The sequence below is a fragment of the Microcaecilia unicolor genome, chromosome 6 (assembly GCF_901765095.1).
Source record: "Microcaecilia unicolor chromosome 6, aMicUni1.1, whole genome shotgun sequence".
Taxonomy (NCBI): domain Eukaryota; kingdom Metazoa; phylum Chordata; class Amphibia; order Gymnophiona; family Siphonopidae; genus Microcaecilia; species Microcaecilia unicolor.
Genome location: NC_044036.1, coordinates 269,274,315 through 269,293,710, shown reverse-complemented (window position 1 = coordinate 269,293,710; position 19,396 = coordinate 269,274,315). Strand labels below are relative to the sequence as shown.

At 39.5% G+C, this 19,396-nt stretch overlaps 1 protein-coding gene across 1 annotated transcript in view; it reads left to right on the top strand.

Moving 5' to 3' along the window:
- The first annotated feature begins 5,396 nt into the window (after positions 1–5,396).
- Positions 5,397–19,396, top strand: part of NR6A1 (nuclear receptor subfamily 6 group A member 1) — a 476,601-nt gene continuing 462,601 nt past the window's right edge. Inside the window, exon 1 of the mRNA XM_030206196.1 lies at positions 5,397–5,473. The gene's annotated coding sequence lies outside the window, so the exon portion shown is untranslated. The remainder of the gene's footprint in view (positions 5,474–19,396) is intronic.

Genomic DNA, 19,396 nt, shown 5'->3' with positions numbered 1-19,396 from the left:
AGCACGCGACAAACTCATGAACCAACTGCAGTGCCAGCCACTTTCTAGCATATATATATTAAAAATATATATTATAGCTTGAGGTTCATTTCCAAAATCCTTTTACCCAGGAGAATGGGCTATTTTGAGAATTGCCCACTGTCCCTACAGATAAGCAAAACAAAGAGCACAAATGGACCTTCAGGAACAAGACAATGAGAAATTTTTTATTGAAAGGACCCGACTTGGGCCATGTTTTGGCGTCTATGCGCCTGCATCAGGGGTCTCAACGATTTTCAGAAATCTCTGTGAAGGAATTTGCAAAACTGCCACTGACAGGGCAGTTTTTCTGACAGCGGTTTTTCAGTGTCCACAGGAACAAGCCCTGTTAGTGGCAGTTTTGGAAATTCCTTCACAGAGATTTCTGAAAAATAATTGCAAACCCTGATGCAGGCGCAAAGATGCCGAAACAAGGCCCATGTTGGGAACTTTAAATAATTTCCCATTGTCCAGTTCCAGAAGGTCCCTTTGTCTGATTAGTTCACTTTGGGCCCTCTCTTTTCTTTTTCTCCTACAGATAAAAGTATATGCTAAGTCTGTGAGGTTTTTTTTTCTATTTGACTGTAACAGCTGTTTGTCACCCCCAGATGATGCCACTACAGGCAATTGCCTAGCTAACCTAATGATTAAACCGGACTTTACCCCATGAGCAAGAATTGCATAGTGTGTAAAATGTTCATTAGTAGTGCAAGATTTCAATTTGCTTTAGTTTTGCAGACCCAGTACATAATTTAGCATGTGAGCCCTAGACAATGGGTGGCAAAAGGGACTCACACGCTAATGGCCACACGCTAATGAGAAAATTAGTGCATGGCCATTAATAAGAAAAATAGAAAAAGTAGCCATTTTACCCTAGCCATAAAAATGGCCTTAGCACGTGGGAATGACCCATCTAAGGACATGCTGCTTACTACTTTTTACTGCTGTTTGCTGTAAAGACCTCTAAGTTTGCTCTGTGATTGCACTCTCTGGAAGATACACCACTCTTTTTCTGAAAGAATAAATCTTCCTAAATAGTTTACTGGAGAAGGATTGATATCAGTAATAGGAGTAAGTGTTGTGAATACTTTAAAATGTCATTAGATGGTTATGTTGCATGACTATCTATCTATCTATTTCTATATAGATAGATAGATAGATAGATAGATAGATAGATCTAGTTGCATTGCATTGCTACTTTAGGGAAATATGCCTTGATGATTGTTAGCTATTCCCAGAACTTTACAAGGTTTTATAGCTATAAAATATTTTCATTTTTTAAGCATAAGAACATAAGTATTGTCATACTGGGACACACCGAAAGTCCATCAAGCCCAGTATCCTGTTTCCAGCAGTGGCCAATCCAGGTCCAGGTACCTGGCAAAATCCCAAAAGAGTAAAACAGATTTTATGCTGCTTATATCAGAAATAAAAAGTAGTGGATTTTCTCAAACTCATCTTAGTAATGGCTTATGGACTTTTCTTTTAGGAAAATGTCCAAACCTTTTTTAAACCTTGCTAAGCTAACTACTTTTACCATATTCTCTATCAACAAGTTCCAGAGTTGAGTGAAGAAATATTATCTTTGATTTGTTTTAAATTTGCTACTTAGTAACTTCATTGTGTGCCCCTTGTCCTTGTATTTTTGGAAAGAGTAAACAAGTGATTCATATCTACTCGTTCCACTCCACTCAGTATTTTATAGACCTTTATCATATCTCCCCTCAGTCATCTCTTCTCCAAGTTGAAGAGCCCTAGTCTCTTTAGCCTTTCCTCATAAGGAAGTCATCTCATCCCCCTTCCTCATTTTCTTTGCCCTTCTCTGTACCTTTTCTAATTCTGCTTTACCTTTTTTGAGATGTGGTGACCAGAAGTGCACACAATATTCAAGGTGCAGTTGCACCAGGGAGTAATACAGAGGCATTATAATATTCTTAGTTCTCCATTCCTTTCTTAGTAATTTCTAACATTCTATTTGCTTTCTTAGCTACTTCTGCACAAAGAGCAGAGAATTTGAATGTATTATCAATAATGACACCTAGATCTTTTTCCTAGGCAGTGACTCCTAAGGGGGAACCTTGCAGCATGTAATTATAGTTTGGGTTCATTCATGTACCCTACATGCATCACTTTTCAATTGCTCACATTAAGGGTTAGATTCTATAGAAGGCACCCAAAAAAATCAGTGCTAAAAAAAGTGCTGTTCTATAAACCACGCTTAAAGTTAGGCACGGTTTATAGAATAGTGCTTACACCCAGGGGGGGTCGCATGTAAATTTAGGTGCAGCCATTTGAACCAACGAAAATGTAGTGTAAATGTCTGTGCCTAAATTTAAGTGTGGAGCCCCTATATTCTATAATTACACATGCAACTCCAAACCACACTCCCGATCTATCCCAACCTCCATGACCCTCCCATTTTCATGTCTCCTTTTTTGGGCAGCGTGTAAAACATAGGCACAGATTCCATGTCTAAATGTATGCATGTAAATACCAATTGATTCTAATTAGTACCAATAATTGCTTGTAAAAAAAGCCAACTATTGGCACTAATTGGCTCATTTTGTAATTCAATTGCATGCACAAATTTGGCATAAAGGCAAATTTGCATGAACAATTTTTATAGAATTCAGGGGTCAATGTTATCTGCCATTTGGATGCCCAGTCTCCCAGTATCATGAGGTCCTTTCACCAAATCTTTCTGGTTAGTGATAGTGTGAAGTAAATGTTGTCCCTCCCATTGCACAAACTTTCCATTAATTAACAACTGCAATAATAACCAGGTTGCATGATTTGCATTCCAGCATGCTCTTCATATTCATGGCACGCTTTCCCTAAAATGTCAATGTCTGTTTTAATGGCTATAAAGATGTATTTGGCTGAGGGCTTTATTTGCACACTGACATCCATTAAAATAAAAAATTGTACAGGCTCTTCTCCTTCTAAAAGGAATCAGCAATGACGTTATCACTTAATCAATTTGGTTTTATACATTTTTTAAATGGTTTTGTAGATCTGATATGTTATTTTATGAATATGTTATTTTGTCAATTGTCTTGAGTGTCAAATGAGGTACTCTACAGGCAAAGTAATAAAATGTAGCTAGATAATATAAGAAAGATTGTGTAAAATTAACTTTTTGGGGAAAGGAAGGGGTGAGAGGTTAATTGTCACATTCCTTGTTTAACAGCCATTGATCTTAATGTTATCTGCAGGTGGCCCTAAGCCTGAATGACTCCTTACAGTAAATGAATGCTGCTGTGCTGTGTGTTTTATTTTTGGGGGAGGGGAAGAGGAGTGGGCTTGAAGATGAAAGGAATTGCATAAGAAAAACTGTTTTTGTTACTTTAATGCACTTTAAAAATATGTAAATGCTCTCCTTTTTTTTATGTGTCCCTGTGATTGTGGGATCTTAGCTTCTGATGTCACTACATATTATACATAGAGTTGCAGTGAGGTCACTGCAGAGGCTGCATAGAATGACATGAGAAGCCAAATATGCATCATTACATTACTTTTAGGCTCAATTACAACCCCCTTCCCATTTAAAAAACTGATTAAAGGATTTTTCTTATTTTTTTAAATAAACATTGTTTCTAAAATCACATCCTATGATGGTCCTGCTTTAGAGACATTTGTTACTGTAATGCAGTAGCTCTCTGAACTGTCCTTGGGAACCACCAACCACAATGAATATGCATGAAATAAATGTGCATCCTGTGCCTCCATTGCATACACTTTTATCCCATGCATATTCATTGCAAATATTCTGCAAACCTGACTGGAACTTCCACTGGCCCCTCCATCCAAATAGCTGATCAGTGAATCCAGTTTTTGGAAGGTCTTTATATACTAGTACTGAAGTGTATTCTCTGCACAATTTAATTATGTTGATTAGGCTATGGATTCAATTTGCAGTTTGGAATTAATGTACATTATTGTAGCCTTTTAAAAGCTAGCAAGTCATAATTTTAAGTGTAACATTATTATTGTTATTTAGTGAACCCAGGCTTAACATAATAATGGGTTTGATACCACATACTTTGCAGGTGGGCATTCTTGGTGTCTTTGTAATACTGTGCCATACTTTGTATTCTTATTTGAATATTTTTATTGCTGTAATTGTCTGTTGCTTATGTTTGACTTATACTTGCTGTACACTGCCTTGAGTGAATTCCTCAAAAAGGCAGTAAATAAATCCTAATAAATAAATGACAGCATGGTCCATCTAGTCTGCCCAGCAAGGTGGCTACAGTCATACCTACCACTCTGCGCAGAACATTCCTTTTGTTTAGAATTGTACCTGCCCCACTATGCAGGTTACACTCTGCCATTTGTTTTCATTTGATCCCGTGCTCTTGCTAGATAGGGATCCTCTGTATTTATCCCAGCCTGTTTGATTTCTATCACTGTTTTTGTCCCAACTACCGACATTCAGAGGGCATTCCAGGCATCAGCCACCCTTTTTTGTGAAAAAGTATTTCCTGCTCTCAAGATTACCTCCTTGCAGTTTCGTTTCATGATTTCTAGATCTATAGCTTCCCCGTCTTTGATTAATACCTTGTAAGTATTATAATTTGAGTGTTAGTGATTCCTCTTTACTGTTGCAGTTTCACTCTCACACTGACGAAACGTTATTCGTGACAATGTGTGGCCAAAATAATACATATAGTGGTTATAAAATATAAGAAGGAAACAGATGTAACAGTAATTATAATATTAGAAAGCAGAAAAAGGACAAGAAAAACAGTTCCAAGATTCTGCCTGTCTCTCCGTGTTCAGATGTATTTTTATACCATAGATTTGAAGAAAGATTTTGCAGTAGTTTAGGGGAGAGGGAATATAAAAATAAACCCCACATTATATAAAAGGTGCATCGTAGAGATGGAAGCATTTAATCTAAATGTTATTGTCGTTTACAGTTTATTAACATTTTCTATACCGCTTAGCTATAGACAAGATCGCAGCGGTTTACAATACCAATAAAAGCATAATTTTATTACAAGAAAAGAAAAAAAACTACAATTAATTAAAAGGAAAGCACATTCACACTAGTCCTTACATATTTAACATATGTATGCACATTTGAAATGTCAAGAAGGAGCTGTCGTTCGTGACGGACTGTGGGGCCAGACTACAAATCCCGACGTGCTCCGGGAAGGGGAGGGCGTGGCGCGTGGAAGAGGTGCCGTCGCTGTTCCTACTGGTGGACAGCGGGACTCCAAGTCCCGACGTGCTCAACGAGGCAGAGAGGCGTGGTGCGAGGGAGCCCTGGACGCGCTGCTGTTGCTGGTGTGGGGCTGGCGGGTGACAGCGCGCGCGCAGCTCCCTGCACTATGGAGCGCTGCGTCCCGTCCCACTGATCGTAGCCGGGGCCATGGACCCGGGAGCTGGGGCGGCGGCGGCGGTGATGGAGGGGAGTGTCAGGAAGGAGCCGGGCTGAAGCCTCTCAACGGTAAGTGCGAGCACGGAGAAATTGGCCCCTAGAATGAAGGCGACGGGACGGGTTTCTCTTCGAATACCCATTAGCACAGTGCAAGACCCACCGGGGGGGGGTTACACACTCACGTCCCTCTTTAATAACAAACACATGAGCGTAAGGGTCAAGGACGCACTTACATTTCTGGAGACATTTGGGGTACTTAGAATGAGGAGGTGCTGCCCTGCAAACACCACCCCCAATCCCAGCAATTTTTATTATTCCCTGGAATGAAATTAAGATTTGACACTGTTTCTAGGCGCTGGGAGCGTTTTAGGGGAAGGGCAGGGGTGGGGAGTAAAGCGACAGCAGTTGAAAGTGCTGTGCAGGTCCGAGCAGGATGCAAAATTTGGTCCAGATTGGGGTGTGTGAGGCAGCCGTCGCCTTCCTCTGCAAGGAAGGGCCAGTTTCTCAGCGTAGCAGAAGAACATGAGGAATATATTGTCCCTTCATGTAGGAAGCTTTTCATTTTTGTTAAGATCGCATCTATTTTACCCAGGTCACACTGCCTTTTTCTTCCTAACCAGTTAAAAGATGCTGCGAATTCCAAGCCTGCCGTTACTGGGTGCAGAGGTGAAATCTGCAGCTGGGGGTAGTTCTGCTGTTCTTGTTTTTTTTATTTGCCTCCTATATTTCCCCCCTTGGCGTTTGGGATGGGAATGTTTTTATTGGTAACGTGTGAGAAGTCTTTTGTGAGGTCGTAAAAGGTGAACTTTTGAACTTGGAAAAAGCCCTGGAGCAATTAGCTAAAGCAGTAGCGCCCGGAGCCCTGAATTACAAAGGGGGCTGTTAAGGGATAAGGAGGCTAGCAAATGCTGGAGTGGCAACAGATCTGTTTGCCAGGGGGTGAAATATACCAGGTTAGGGAGGCTATTTCAACACCGTGCAGCTTGGATTGAAGTATCCAAAAGTTCTTTTTAGTAGAAAACAATTATTTTAGCAGTCAATTTCCAGATTAATTGAATATGGTGGCCATTTACATATCAATTAAGTAGAAAGAAAGACTAAGCAACGATTTTTGTGCCCAATAATTTTCATCAGCTAAATTGTGTGCAATTTTCATGTGGAGGAGTAGCCTAATGGTTAGTGCAATGGCCTGAGAACCAGAGGAGCCTGGTTAAATTCTCCACTGCAGCTCCTTGTGACTCTGGGCAAGTCACTTAACTCTCCATTGCCCCTGGTAAAAAAAAAAAAAAAAAAAGTATCTGTATGTAATATGTAAACTGCTTCGATTGTGACTCTGGGCAAGTCACTTAACCCTCCATTGCCCCGGTTAAAAAAAAAAAAATAAGTATCTGTATGCATAGGAGCCGACTCTATGGGTGCTGTGAGTGCTTGAGCACCCCCAATATTGAGAAAATTCCTTGTATGTGTCCAGGGAGGGGTTATTTCCATTGGGCTTAGCACCCCCAATAATTTTGAAAAGTTGGCTCCTATGTCTGTATGTAATATGTAAACGTCTTTGATTGTGACCACAAAAAGGTGGTATATCAAATCCCATCCCCTTTCCTCTTGTAACAGCATTGGTGTCTAGTAAATCCTTGTTATACCATTAACAATTATGTTTACAAGTTGGATTGTGTGCTACAAATCTGCTTAACTCATGAATATAACTCCCCCCTTCTCCCACTGTTAGACATTTGTGTAAAAAAATGTTGTTATGGTCTACCACCTGTACAGGTAACAACTTGTAGCTCCCCCCCCCCCCCCAAGTATACTAAAACATTAGTGAATCATTTGTACTGCCTGTTAGGGACTCTGATTCCTAATATATGCATTTCTCCTATTTTAAATGAATGGACTTTATGCACATCTTGTTGTTTTTGTGATCTCAATTCCATTCATTATAAACATTTTATGGCTTATTATTGAGCATATGAAAAATTAGGTATATTGAAGACAGGTTAGGACTTTGTTCCTCCACCTTACTCCTACTCCTGGCACAAAAATCAGTATCATTCACTTGCCATTTACTTTTAATTAAGAATTGTATACTAATCATCGGCATGTTGTGTTTTAAAGATCTGTCAACTTGCCTCATGCATTTTTATCTTCTTATTACAATCTGCAAATGTTAAGCTGAATTTAGTTTCTGTTTTAGCAGCATTTCTTTTGCCTAATGTTGTTGTTCTGTGAAATGGAAATCATACTTATCTGTTTTAAAAGATAATTCACTTACTGAAACTTGAAGATTGTAGTCCAATGAAATTGACTTAAGTAGATAAGCCTGTGCAAAATGATTTAAAAACAAGTGACTACGGTGAGCCTTAGGTGGTTGCTGCTGGCTGGAACTGCTGAAAATGTACTTTGTTCCAGTATGAGGGGGATCATTGATCTGGAGAACTAGGTTATATATTTCAAGTTCTACTACTCTCATAAAATTGATTTAGTCCAAGCTGCTAAACTGATAGTGATGTCTTGGACTCTAAAGTGGCCACAGATGAAGCATTAACATTCCAGTTGTAGATGGATCTTTAAATTATGAAAGTGCCTCAGGTCATGCACATTAACTTGCCCAGTGATATTGCATATTATGACTAAGATGCAAGGCAAGCTCTCCTGTACCACTCGCTGCACATAGGTTGCAACATTTTGTCCCTATTGGGATCTTTCAGTTTTCAGAATTCCTGATTAGTTATGTGGTTGCCAGGTCAGTCCATTTAGATATGTAGCAATAAAGGTCAGGAAACAAGTAGCAGCAGACACCTTTAGTCCAGTAAAGTCCTAGGACCCTAATTACTAAGCTGCGCTGTAGGCACACAAACGTTTTAGCACGCGCTAAAAAAGAGTGCTCGCTAATAATAGAGACACCCATTATATTCCTGTAGGTGTCTCTTATCAGTGCACGCTAATTTTTGCACACGCGCTTAAAGGTTTACATGCCTACAATGTGACTTAGGAAACAGGGTCCCCTATTCTCCAAAGGCCCATCAGAGTTTAGCGTTGTACATCTTTTTGGTTTGGGAAGAGATGTGAAGTCAGAAACTGAAATAACCTATCTATAGTGAAATGTTAGTAGTGTATTCAGTTACCAAAGGGCTAACTCAAGCCCTTATGCTGAGGGAAAGGGAAGTGGAGAGCTGGATGCCAAAACAAACATGTATAAATTAAATATAAAACAATCCTTCTTGCTGCAGACTTATGCTATTACCTGCTTTAAAAGTAGGTGATAGCTTAAGTTTGCAGCAAGAGGGATTGTTTTGCCTGTTAGGATTTTTCTGCCTTTTTGAAGGCATTCACTCAAGGCAGTGTGTACAGTAACAGTGAATCAAACATAAGCAATAGACAATTACAGCAGTAAAAATATTCGAATAACAATACTACTTAAGAGTGTCAACACAATACATAATAACATGTTTTAATAGATAGCGAAGGGTATAAGCAAAGATGGAACATATAGGAGGTCGGTCTTTTACAAAGGCATGCTAGCATGCCTTTGTAAAAGGACACCATAGATAGGTAAGAGAGTAAGAGGAGTTAGAAAATAAGGGGACTAATTTCAAGAAAGTTGCACATGAGGTCAGATAACTGATTAAATATTATCTCAGCTAGGACAGGAGGGGATAAAGGGTGAGAAATAGCAATTAAAAGAATAAAATACCATATAGTACTGTTGATCCATATAAATCCAAAAGCTAGAGCAACTTTTATAATCCATTGACTTTTATGTATTCAATTCACCACAAAATGTTCCTGTGACTTTTTTTTTTAAAAGTGCTTGTTTCATGTATAATATTCACAATATGTAGTGTTGTCATTTTAACATACTGTACTAATGCAAAAGAATTTCTGCAGTATTTTGCATGGGTAATTTAGAAACTCATTTAATTTTTATGCCTGCCATGAACTATGGGAAATGCTGAGATGAGAGATCAAGTAAATTACTTGGAGAGGGTCAACTGCTTTTTTGACACCATACTTGCAAACATTGTAGGAACAATAGCACATTGCATCAAAGGTATGGCACCAGAATATGACTTTCCTCTTCTCTGTACACACCCAGTCAGTCAGGTTTTCTGGATATCCACAACGAAGATGCATGAGACAGTTTTCCATACAGTGGAGGTTTTGCATTCAAATCTGTCTCATGCATATTCTTGTGGATATCCTGAAAACCTGACTGGCGGGGTGTGTCTCGAAGACTGGGTTGAGAACCCCCGACATTCTCTTTATCTCTGGCTGAAAATTATTTTATAGAATTCAAGTAAAAAATATAACTTTATACTGAGTAGCTTTAAACTGAAATATTTTCTAATAATGGGAAAAAAGTGTCATTGTATTGAAAGTAGAGCCTCCATTATTAATGCCATTCTGGAAATTAAGGGGCCCTTTCACTAAGTCGCATAGGCGCCTGTGCACACCCAATACATACCAATTCAGAGAAACCATCCAGCTACCGTGTAGCCTGAGTGGTAATTTAATTTTTTATGTGCGTCCACCAAGCGCGCCGGAAAATATATTTTATTTTCTTGCGAACGGTGCTAACCGGGCGGTAATCATTATTGTACACATGCAGACGATTAACTCTCAGTTAACGCATGAGACCTTACTGTTAAGTCAATGGGTGGCGGTAAGGTCTCAGGCCCAAAATGGACACGCGCCAATTTTAGTTTGGCCTCGCGTCCATTTTTGGCCAAAAAAAGGCATTTTTTTGCAGGTGGCTGAAAAATGGACCTGTGCATCTCCAATACACACGTCTACAACAGCGCAGGCCATTTTCAGTGCACCTTAGTAAAAGGACCCCTAAAAAATTTAATTCCACTGTTTTGCTGCATAGATTGAATTTTTTTTAAGGCTCTCTTGTCTGTGCTTAGCACTATTAGCATCTTCTAAAGCATGGTAGGAATGCTGTAATTTTTGATACATTTAAGAACTCGTTCTCAAATCTTGATCATATTTCAGGTAACATCCTGTTCTTGTTTAAGTATATGAATGGTTTGAAAACTTCCCTTTTACAAAAGCTTAATACACGTTATATGCTAATAAGTCCATTTTATACCTATGGGCTTCTTAGCATTTAGCACACACTAAACTTTAGTAAAAGTGCCCTGTACTGTTTTACGCTGTCTAAAGTTTTACATGGAATAATAAAACATGTAATATACAGTGGCATACCGAGGGTGGGGCGATGGGGGCGGTCCAGCCCCCGGGTGCACACTGCAGGGGGGTGCAGTGTGCAGCTGTGGCTCCGCCTGTTCCCTGCGCCCTCTGATGTTACTTCCTGTTACGGGGCAGGGAACCGACAGAGCTGACAGCCACAGGGCTGCTCCTAGCACCCCCAGGAGGTAACAGCAATGCATTGGGGGGGGGGGGGGGGGGGGTTGGAGGCGATGGGGAGGGGAGATGAGGCTATACGATACAATGCGCCAGGGGGGCAGGGAGGTGATGCGATGCGCCAGGGGGTGCGCAGTGGCAATCTGCCCCGGGGAGTGGCTGACCAAGGAACACCGCTGGTAATATATTGAAAAGATTGTGTAGCAGCAGTCTGATAGAACAATTGGTGTAAATACGTTGTGTAGAAAAGTCCTTAACTGTGAAAAGCTTAGGTTTCCATAGTAAAACTTTATGAACTGATTCAAAAGTGTTAACCACATTTTGAGTGGAGGAGTGACCTGAGAACCAGGGGAACCGGGTTTGATTCCCACTTCAGCTCTTTGTGACTCTAGAAAAGTCAGTTAACCCTCCATTGCTCCAGGCACAAAATAAGTACCTGCATATAATATGTAAACTGTTTTGATGGTAACCACAGAAAAGCAGTATATCAAATATAACCCTCTTTCCCTTTTTTTTTGTTACATTTGTACTCCGCGCTTTCCCACTCATGGCAGGCTCAATGCGACTTACATATTATATACAGGTACTTATTTGTACCTGGGGCAATGGAGGGTTAAGTGACTTGCCCAAAGTCACAAGGAGCTGCCTGTGCCTGAAGTGGGAATCTAAAAAACAAACAAAACAAAAAAACCCCAAACTGTTCTTGTAATAAATTGCCCGACCAGTTTGATTCCCTGTCCAAATTAATTTTTTGCTTTTTTTTAGCACCCAAATAAGTATTGAAAATAACAACTTTTAATGTGTCATTCACGTTTCTTACATTAATAGTTTCTTTTGTAACTTCATATCATACTTTAGATTTTTAGGTTATTTCTTATTGCATTTAATGCACGGTTACATAATATCTCACCTTTTTCAGAAGCAGAAATATTACTTGTTGCTTTCTTACCTTCCACTATAAAGATTTATTTAAAGCCTTTTGCTAATAAAGTTTTAAAAACTGTTCTGTTATTAATGTCCTGAAATATATCCAAATTTAACCTTGTAGAAAGAAAAGACAGGCACAAAAAGGTCTACCATAAACACAAAGGTATAATTAAAAAAATGTATTTTAAAACGTTAATCTTAAAAGTAAGCCACACTTTCCAGAAAATCGCCATCTGTTTAAGATTATTTTGCATTTGAAAGGCAGGGGCATTATAAAGGCAAACATTTTAACCATAAATTTAACAAATTGAAAGAAATTGACTGTACCATAATCAGCTTTACTGGTGTCATTACCATGGGTCCTGTTTTATTGCAGCTATTTAAGAAGACTGCAAGTTGGGATAGTGGAAATACTTTCTTTGGCTGCCCCTGAATAAATAACGGCAAGGGGTTGCTGTGTTACCTCTGACTCATTTGGTATTAATTGGCAATGTCCTGACAGTCTTTATATGATAAACCTAGAGGCACCAATATCTAGTGCAAATGTGGTGGAAGTGAGGGGTCAGAGGGGGCAAAAAAAGAGACTTATTTCACAAGCTTTGTTGCTACTGTAAGTGAATTCTGAAAGACTGAGGTGGGGTGATAACTGCAAGCTGAAACTTAGTGAGTTGATATAGAGGCATATTTTCAAAGCACTTAGCCTTTGGTTTCTATGGAACTTTGGAAGGCTAAGTGCTTTGAAAATGTGCCATAGGGTTTAGGGTGTGCATTTTGTTAAACATTTTAAAATACAAACATCTGAGGCTCAACTAAGGGCCTTTTTACTGAGCCGCGTAGGCGCCTGTGCATGGCCAGCGCACGCTAATTTTGAGTCACCGCCCGGCTATCACATGGCCCTTGTGGTAATTTCATTTTTGACGCATATCCACTACGCGCACTGGAAAAAAAAAAAAATATATATATATATATATTTTTTTTTGTTACATTTGTACCCCACGCTTTCCCACTCATGGCAGGCTCAATGCGGCTTATATAGGGCAATGGAGGGTTAAGTGACTTGCCCAGAGTCACAAGCCTGAAGTGGGACTCGAACTCAGTTCTCAGTTCCCCAGGACCAAAGTCCACCACCCTAACCACTAGGCCACTCCTCCACACCTTTTTCTGGTGCGTGGGTGGTATTCAGTCGGTAATCGTCATTCTACGTGCATAGACCATTACCGCCCGGTTACCGCATGAGACCTTACCGCTAGGTCAATGACTGACAGTAAGGTTTCAGATCCAAAATGGACGCGTGGCAATTTTCATTTTGCTGCACGTCCGTTTTCAGCAAAAATTTTAAAAAGGCATTTTTTTTACAGGTGTGCTGAAAAATGATTCTATGCGTTCCCAAAACACGCATCTACACTACCGCAGGCCAATTTTCAGTGCACCTTTGTAAAAGGGCCCCTAAGTATGTAATCATATACAATGAATTTGATGGTAGCAACTCTAAAGAGAATCCACGTACGTGGAGAACTCAGTAGATCCCACGGAGCAGACAATAAGAAAAAGGAAGTGGGAATATAAACCAGGCTTATCCAAAGAACTGGAACCACATATAAAATTCAAACAAACAATATTTATTAATAGTTAAGAGAACTCATTAATATTAGCATTTCTATTGTGTTCATGCAGATTCCAGTGACAGACGGAACATTTACAAACGGTCTTTTTCAAGACCATTTCTATGTTATATGCTTTTGTCTCCTGATTTTTACCCATTAATTGAGGTTTGAGATTATTTCATCTCATCAAGTCATATGTTTCATTTTTCATTACGGATGTAAGACTCCTGATGTAGGCCAACAGGCCGAAACACAACGTTGTGTCGAGTCATTTTAAAGAAATATTAATGAGTTCTCTTTTAAGTAAATATTAATAAATATTGTTTATTTGAATTTTATATGGTTTTGTCTGGTTCCAGTTCTTTGATGGTAGCAAGGCATATCCTTTTGTGTAAATCGTTAGTGTAAGATTTCCAGGCTACGGTCTACTGGATGTTGACTTAGAGATACTTTCCCTCCTGTTTTGGCTTAGTGAAAATACAGGAAACACTCTCCTTAGTTTAAATTATAGATTGTACAGATACAGCTTTTGTTTTGACACACTTGTATTCCTAACAGATTGGTATGAAATATATATCCAGAGTTCACACACTGGAGATACTTTTATTTATTTATTAGGATTTATTTACTGCCTTTTTGAAGGAATTCACTCAAGGCAGTATACAGTCAGAAGAGATCAAACATGAGCAATAGGCAATTACAGCAGTAAAATGTTTAAATAACAGTACAAAATATGGCATAGTATATTACTTACAATGTCAACACAATACATAATAGAACATTTTAATTGATAGTGAAGTATAAAGATGGAACATAATAGATACTGTAGGTAAGAAGAGTTAGAACGTAAGGTGATTAATTTAAAGAAAGTTACACATGAGGTCAGAGATGGTTTAATATTATCTCAGCTAGGGTAGGAGTGGATACATTTTTGCAGTGTCGTAGTTCTAGGCTTAGTAAAGGTATTGGTCTTGTGAAACTGTTGGAAGTATAATTTGTTAAAGGGTCATATTTGCCTTACTCTGGGATCAGGTTAATCATTTCTAAAAATGATCTGTTTCATGTATTCCCTCAGATTCTATATATGGTACTCAAAATTGCATGCAGAAATTTGGGCGTGTGCCCAATTTCCGCATGCAGTTTAATTGAATAACGAACCAATTAGTACCAATAATTAGGGGCTAAATTATTGGCACTAACTGGCATTAATTTAAATTTATGCACACATCTTTAGGCGCTGGGATCTGTGCATAAATTTTATGTGCAGATCCAAAAAGGGGCACAGGTGGATCAGGGGTGTTCCTGGTATTTGCGTGCAGTATTACAGAATAAGGGAGATCCATACTGAATTTGGAGTGCCATTTATTGAATAGCATTTAGGGGAAGCTTCTATATATGGCGTCTAAAAAAAACTCTGTGTGGAAAACAGTGCCGGCTAAGTGTATTCTATAAGCGGCACCTAGACTTGGGAGCGATTTATATAGTTCATATCCCAGCATGTAAAACTATGAGTATTCATTTACGCCAATGAAAATGTGCAGTAAATCCCAGCATCTTGATTTAGGCAAGTACATAAGTACATAAGTACATAAGTAGTGCCATACTGGGAAAGACCAAAGGTCCATCTAGCCCAGCATCCTGTCACCGACAGTGGCCAATCCAGGTCAAGGGCACCTGGCACACTCCCCAAACGTAAAAACATTCCAGACAAGTTATACCTAAAAATGCGGAATTTTTCCAAGTCCATTTAATAGCGGTCTATGGACTTGTCCTTTAGGAATCTATCTAACCCCTTTTTAAACTCCGTCAAGCTAACCGCCCGTACCACGTTCTCCGGCAACGAATTCCAGAGTCTAATTACACGTTGGGTGAAGAAAAATTTTCTCCGATTCGTTTTAAATTTACCACACTGTAGCTTCAACTCATGCCCTCTAGTCCTAGTATTTTTGGATAGCGTGAACAGTCGCTTCACATCCACCCGATCCATTCCACTCATTATTTTATACACTTCTATCATATCTCCCCTCAGCCGTCTCTTCTCCAAGCTGAAAAGCCCTAGCCTTCTCAGCCTCTCTTCGTAGGAAAGTCGTCCCATCCCCACTATCATTTTCGTCGCCCTTCGCTGTACCTTTTCCAATTCTACTATATCTTTTTTGAGATACGGAGACCAGTACTGAACACAATACTCCAGGTGCGGTCGCACCATGGAGCGATACAACGGCATTATAACATCCGCACACCTGGACTCCATACCCTTCCTAATAACACCCAACATTCTATTCGCTTTCCTAGCCGCAGCAGCACACTGAGCAGAAGGTTTCAGCGTATCATCGACGACGACACCCAGATCCCTTTCTTGATCCGTAACTCCTAACGCGGAACCTTGCAAGACGTAGCTATAATTCGGGTTCCTCTTACCCACATGCATCACTTTGCACTTGTCAACATTGAACTTCATCTGCCACTTGCACGCCCATTCTCCCAGTCTCGCAAGGTCCTCCTGTAATCGTTCACATTCCTCCTGCGACTTGACGACCCTGAATAATTTTGTGTCATCGGCGAATTTAATTACCTCACTAGTTATTCCCATCTCTAGGTCATTTATAAATACATTAAAAAGCAACGGACCCAGCACAGACCCCTGCGGGACCCCACTAACTACCCTCCTCCACTGAGAATACTGGCCACGCAATCTTACTCTCTGCTTCCTATCTTTCAACCAGTTCTTAATCCATAATAATACCCTACCTCCGATTCCATGACTCTGCAATTTCTTCAGGAGTCTTTCGTGCGGCACTTTGTCAAACGCCTTCTGAAAATCCAGATATACAATATCAACCGGCTCCCCATTGTCCACATGTTTGCTTACCCCCTCAAAAAAATGCATTAGATTGGTGGATTATATTTTAGTACTTCGCATGTAAATTTCGGAACACCCACAAAATGCCCATAACCACACCCCTTTTTACTTGCATACATTAGAAGTTAGGCACACTGCGTTACAGAATACGCTTAGCGACTTGTGCGTGTAAATTGTAATTATTGCCAATTAGTGCTCATTATTGCTTTTTAAGAGCTGTTATCAATGCTGATTGGCTCGTTAAGCCAATTAAGTTATGTTTGTCCTCATAGAATACTTTTAGATTGTGATGCGGATCTCTAGATTCACTATGTAGAATCTAGGGGTTAGCGGTCATTTTTTTTGGCGCAGAAGTTTTGGCACCATTTATAGAATTTGGTCCATTCTTTGCAAAGCGGTGTGACAGCTTGCACACATTTACAGGAAAGCATAACAAGGCTATGACTGGCCTCTACACCGATGATGCATAGTCATTCTGTAATGCATCTAGGGCTTCTTTTACAAAGCCACGCTCCGATTCTCGGTGCGGCAAATGAGAGGAAGACCATTCAGTTCCTATGGGCTTCCTGTCATTTGCTGCGTGGAAATCGCTAGTGCGGCTTTGTAAAAGAAGCTCTTTTTTTTTCTATGAAATATTAAGTTGAGGGATAGAACTTTCAGAAATGCAAAGACTCAAGGGAAAATTAGAAAGCCTAACCCTGAAAAGTGGTCAGTGTGAGGATGGTCATATGTATGTTATATATTTTTTTTGAAAACCATTGTTAAAGGTCCACTAAACCCCCTAAGTAACAGATACTCACTGCTTGTGGTGGTTTCTGAGGAGGAGGGCAGGCATTAGTCTGTTGATGATAAACTGATTACATAATTTAGCCTTCAGCAGTGTAATCTACAAATTCTAATTAACAGTAATTTACATGAAGGGTAGGATTAGGATTTTCTCTGTTGTTTTTGTTGTTGTTGTTTTTTTTTCTGGTTGCTGGAATACTTTCTGTACCCTGGAGCTTTTATTAAGCTAACCTTTTGATCTTTTAATTGTGTGCCAAACCTCTGTTTCCAAGCAGCGTTTTTCTAGTGAAAATAAACATGTTTGAATTTTCTCTCCGGGTGTAGTAAGATACTTTTTTAAAAATTATCTACTTTTCTTGTTTGTCTGCTAGAAAGTTTGAGTATTAGATACTTTTCTTTTTATTATTATTATTATTATCTGCTTTTCTTATTTGCTAGAAATTTTGATGAGTATCACTTTGCGTTTCAGCTTCGTAGGCAGAGGGCATTTTGAGCAAATGTTTAGTGTGAAAAGCATTGTGTTTGGAAAGACTGATAAGGTGTAAAACATCACAATATTTTGTAAATATAAAGCAGTTGTTCTGTAATCACCATGCCTGTCGCTGTATACAAGTTAAGGTCTTCATAACATAAAAATACTTTTTATGAGAAAGCTGATTCCATGTTCTATTTACATCAATATTCTTTTTATAAGAAAAACAATTTGAGAATGAATATTGGATTGGAAGCAAACCAGTGGGAGAGGGTACATACGAGTACAGGAGTATATCTTTTCTATATCTGGATGATTAAAATGGCTTGGTAAGTGTATCCTGATGGTGTGAAGCCCATGGGATGTAATCAAAGTAGTTATCCTGTTATGTTAAACCACAGAAGCTATTCAAGCAGAAACCACAGATGGCAGTAGTGCAATGTATTTCTGGTGATTTTTTTGGTTGTGTATTGAAGTAAAGGTGATACATTCTTTGTGAGCGGCTGATGCTAGGTGTAATGTTTTCCAGTATGTCAAAGAATCTATCTGTTATGTGATCCATTGTTTTAAAGAAGGGCCTAGGTGGAACTTTGAATTTCATTTTTTTTAAATTCCAGTATTTTATTAAGTTTTATAAAAACAACAATTAACAAGAACAACAGTAAGGCGATTATTTTAAGCTGAGTTAAAATGGCTTGCTTTGCTGGCTTTTCTAAAAATATTTTATCACTCATCTTCTTCTCTTGTTGTACACTCGTTCCTACCCCCTACTCAGGTGGCATACTAAGCAACCACTTCCCCCATTTTGCCAGGATGGCTGTAGGAAAGTCTCCATTGAGTTTGCCTTTGGTGCCAAAACTTTTGGCCTGTAGTAGCAATGATCATCTTTCCTCCTTCAGTGATGTTACTGAGGACCCAATGCACAAAGGCACTCTATAAAATTTAGTGACTTACAAACAGTGAGCGATGCACAAAGGGGGATTGCATGCAAATGTGCTGCATTTGACAGCTTTGATGTACCGGACCCCACCGATTCTACACGTTTAAAAAATTTTCGACACACCCTTTTGAACCTTTTAAAAATTTTTTTCCTGGTGATCCAGTGAACTAGACCCCGTCTTCCTGTGTTTACCTGCCCACCTGCTGCCTTGCCTCCTTGTAAAGGTCCAGGGAGGAGGGGAGTATGTGCAGTCATGGGAGGGGTGGTCAGGGTCCACTGGACCACCAGGGAAAAAAAGATTCATGGGTGGGGGGTGTCGGGGGTACATTCAACCAGGGAAATTTTTTAAAAATTCAGGGGGAGGGGTGCCGGGAGGTGAGAGGTAGGAAGCACAAGCAGGCAGCCCTTGCAGCTGCCAGCTTGTGCTTCCCTCCTCTCCATCAGCTCCAGAGCAGCCATAAAATTTGCTCATTAAATTATGGCTGCTCTGGAGCTGTGCATCCCCCCGGAATACACATTAGAATACTAATGAGCTCATTAGAATACTACTGAGCTCATTGTAAAACATTTGCATGGGGTTCTCGGTGGCTGCTAATGGCACACCTTAGCCACAGAAAATCGCATGGTGCATTACTAGCTACATAATCGATTGCTTTAGATTGGCTAGAGCCAGTCTGAAGCAAATGTTAATAGCACAGTAAGCTTTGTGCATCTGGCCATGAGTCTTGCTCATCCCATTATATAGGAGGCTGAAACTGGGCTTCCTGGGCCACTGCTGGTGCTACAGATGTAGAACATGGTTGTTTACTTCAGTTGAAGTTACAAGACTTCCACTCATTCTGAAAGTTGTAATTTTTCTGTAAAGTCATATTTTAAAATCCTTTTCTAGTTGGTCATTGAAGAAGTTAGTCTTTCCACAGAGAATATACTCTTCTAGAGGAAGGAAAGGACCATTACAGCTTAAAACAGTAATTTTGTTGTCGTCAGTATTTTAAGCTAGGAAAGAAATGTTTTCAGTCTGTTGATTAAAAACTGT